This window comes from Podarcis vaucheri (genome assembly GCF_965113315.1).
Source record: "Podarcis vaucheri genome assembly, chromosome: W".
Lineage (NCBI taxonomy): Eukaryota > Metazoa > Chordata > Lepidosauria > Squamata > Lacertidae > Podarcis > Podarcis vaucheri.
In genome coordinates, this window is record NC_138757.1 from 2,864,187 (window position 1) to 2,868,090 (window position 3,904).

The following is a 3,904-nucleotide window of genomic DNA, read 5'->3' on the forward strand; positions in this document are numbered from 1 at the left end:
GCCTCTTGGCTGTTATGTCTTTTTCTTCCACTAGTGGCCGCTGTGTTGCTCTTCCTGCCGTTCCTCACTCTATCTTTCTCTTTTCCAGTGTAGTCTTTAAGTAATGGCCGCCACCCACCTCACTCAATCTGCTGACTCACTCCTCCAGCCTTCTCCTCACCTCTCCAGATCTCCACAAGTCTCTGGTAAAGAGCTCTCCTTATTTCTGTTGTCTGTTTAGCTGGTCTAAACTGTTCCCCCGCTCCAAACTCCAGTGACACTTCTTGGGTTAACTATGTTGTTTTGGGAGCGCAGAGAAGCCCCCCAAGATCTCTACCGCACTGCCGGTTCTGCAGCGTTAATTTCTGTTGTGAGGGATGACCCCGTTTTAGCATTCCACTTGCAACTTCTTAATTTTATCTGTTTGTTAGTTCCCCCCTTTTTTTGTTTCTGATGTATTGTTGGTGCTTAGATAACCCCTTTCTCACTGTATAAATTGGGGGGGGGGCGCTCCTTGTATTTGTGTCAATATCTTACTGGAGAATCCAGCACTAGCTCATGGGGTCTGGAGGCGAAGGCACCAGAGGGCGGTGTCGCTCCTTTGCACAGAGGTTCTCCCCTAAATTTCTTCTTTTTTAAAAGTGTCTTAAAGTCCAGTTCTAGTGTGGGGAAACCCCTTTTTTGCACTGCTGAGCCTCTGCTCCCAGGAAATCCACCCGAGTAGGGGCAACTTACACCTCCTGTTGCTCCTGCTTCGCCTCTCCAGGTGCTGAGTCTTGTTTATCAGCTTCGCGCCACCCTCTGTTCGGTACCTGTGGCATGGGGTCACCTATAACATGCCATACGTGTTGTCTTATTAAGACAGCTTGCGGAGAGAGTGCGTATGCTCTAGCTCAAGCCGGTCATCTGCCCTGGAACTCCCCTGCCAAGCTAAACAATTTATGGTCTAAAGGAATGTAAGATAAACTGAAAAAAGAAAATAAAGACTAAAGAGAGAGTGTGAAGTTGTAGAGAAACCAGGGGTGCCGAATTCAAGCCTGCAAACTTGGTAAGAAAGTCGCTAAATTAACTTCAAGCCTAACGGAGACGCCCAGCAGTTCCCTCTTATTTACGACTATTTAACAACCTAAGGATGGCAAAAACGTTGAAAGATTTATCAGTTCAGCTAGCAACTTTTCAGGACTTAATGCCTACCTCCCAAAACAACATTACAGAAGATATCAAGTCAGTGAAGGAGGATGTCTTACGGATAGGAGTCGAAATGAAGGGGGTGAAGCAATTAGCAATTCAAGCTAAAGAGCTAGCCCAGAAAAATGAAAAAAGGTAACTACTCTGTCTAAACAGGTGGCAGAATTGTCGGCTTAGTCATGCTGGCCACATGACCCGGAAGCTGTACGCCGGCTCCCTCGGCAAGATGAGCACCGCAACCCCAGAGTCGGCCACGACTGGACCTAACAGTCAGGGGTCCCTTTACCTTTACCTATGTACAGTGCAGAAGTCCAAAGTTCATGTCTGCCTCAGTCAGTAGCAGATTCCGAGAGTGGGTTCTTCCGTGCCCCCACCCCAGCATAAGATCCTGGACACTCCCAATCTCTTCCTCTTTTCCTTACGTTTGATTCCCTTGCGAAAACTAGGCGACGGAAGCTGCATGTCTGTTTCCCTAGGAGTCTGCCTGGGAGCGGTGCTGGGGCTCACAGTAACGTCTGTGAGCCTTTGTCTCACTTCCCCCCTCCTTTCCTCTTCTGTTTCGCCTGAGGCTTCGCTCTCACCAGTTTCTGATGAAGTGTTAAGGTAAAGGTAAAGGGACCCCTGACCATTAGGTCCAAATAATGTAATCAAAGATTTGAAATCTGAAATAGGCCCCAGGAAATTGGCATTAGGTATATGGAGGAAATGGCAACCCTTATGGTTAAAAAGGATTTCTCTAAGCACACCCTTAGAAAGCATTTATGAGGTAATAAAGGTAAAGGTAAAGGTACCCCTGCCCGTACGGGCCAGTCTTGCCAGACTCTAGGGTTGTGCGCCCATCTCACTCAAGAGGCCGGGGGCCAGCGCTGTCCGAAGACACTTCCGGGTCACGTGGCCAGCGTGACATCGCTGCTCTGGCGAAGCAGAGCCGCACACGGAAACGCCGTTTACCTTCCCGCTTGTAAGCGGTCCCTATTTATCTACTTGCACCCGGGGGTGCTTTCGAACTGCTAGGTTGGCAGGCGCTGGGACCGAACGACGGGAGCGCACCCCGCCGCAGGGATTCGAACCGCCAACCTTTCGATCGGCAAGCCCTAGGCGCTGAGGCTTTTACCCACAGCGCCACCTGCCACCTGAGGTAATAGATGATCCCAAATGGTGGAAAATTATAAATGCTAAGGGATATCATATAGTTAAAGATATGTATAGAGGAGAGTCCTTAAAGTCATTGCAGGAAGTAATAGAGAACATAGGTAACCAATATTGGTTAAAAATTGGGGGACTATACAACAAAATTTCTAAAGTCCAAGAGATAGGAAATATGAGTTAAGAAGAGCCAATAGAGGAACTATACAAACAAATGGGGGAAAACGAAACAAGGAATGATAGGGAAAATCTATAAGAGAATGATTACAAATAAGAAACTGCCAAGATGATATGTGGGTGCTAGCCAAGATAACAACCCGGGACTCCAGCCAGCTTTATAGATTTATTAAGTCCAAAAACTAAGTACAATCCGGAGCTCTTAAAAGTATGTCTTCCTCAGTCACTATCAGTTGCCGGAAGTGGCTCCTGCCTCCTGCCTTTCCAGCATAGAAACTTCCTGAAGCCCCCCCCCTTTTCCTCCTCCCCCTACATAAAGACAGAGGTGTCGGAGGCTGTTCCTTTCTCTCTGCTTCCATGTTCCTGACAGCCCCTCCTCCTCTTCTCTCTCTGACGAAGTGCAGCTGCTCATTAAAGGAGGCGGCTCCCTGTACATTCTGATCTCTCCCCCCTTCTCAGCCAACAGTTCCCTGACAGAAACAGACAACACAACTTATTCAAATGATGTGGAGTAAGGAAGAACAAGTTGTGGATCGAGGGCCCGACCCCGCTATGTGAAATAAATACACAAGGACACGTGATATAAGGTTAATGGGCAAGAAAAGGCCACAACTTTATTGATTACAGCAGTGAAAAGGTATTGGCTTAGGCATTGGATGACTATAGGTGGTGGGAAAATAAAAAAATTCCTTCCAGTAGCACCTTAAAGACCAACTAAGTTAGTTCTTGGTATGAGCTTTCGTGTGCATGCACACTTCTTCAGATACGATATAGGTGGTGGGTTTATTCAACAGTAGGTGGAGCCTGTTGATGCTCATCCAACTATAGGCTCACCCCCTGATGTCACTGAGGGTCGTGCCATGGCCTCCCGCCAAGCAGGCATCGGACGGAATACACGACCGCCAGATTCCTTTAACGGAATAACCCACGGTAGATAGCATAGGCGATGGCCACACCTAGCCCTTGACACAGCACAACACATGAATCCAATGCCTAACCGCCACCCGAGCCGCAAAGGGGCTCGCCGCCAATACCCTCACAGCTGCAACCAATCCCTAATGCTGCTAATGACACTGTCCAACCAAATATCATTCCCAATGTCCGTTAGATGAACTCCGTCATTCCGGTACATGGCTTGGTCGCCGATCCGGATACGGTCAAAATAAATGACTCGGCCATAAATAAAGCGCACACAACGGGCTACCGCCCGGTTCAGGAGTTTCCTGGTTTTTTCAATGGCCATACAGTTCTGCGCACAGCGCCAGGCAATTCTTTTCAAGAAGGAGGACCAGAACACCATTGTTCCAGGGCACAAGGCCGCAATTGACTCCAAGTCTCTTTTTATGCGCCACAACAAATGACTCGGCCATTCATAAAGCGCACCCAACGGGCTACCACCCGGTTCAGCAGTTTC

The 3,904-nt window shown here is 48.3% G+C and overlaps 1 long non-coding RNA gene across 1 annotated transcript; it reads left to right on the forward strand.

The window, feature by feature from the left end:
- Positions 1-1,808: 1,808 nt before the first annotated feature.
- LOC309523232 lies at positions 1,809-2,531 on the forward strand. The gene is made up of 2 exons (XR_014215288.1): positions 1,809-1,933; positions 2,306-2,531. It is a non-coding gene; the product is annotated as an uncharacterized lncRNA (long non-coding RNA).
- The last annotated feature ends 1,373 nt before the right edge of the window (positions 2,532-3,904 follow it).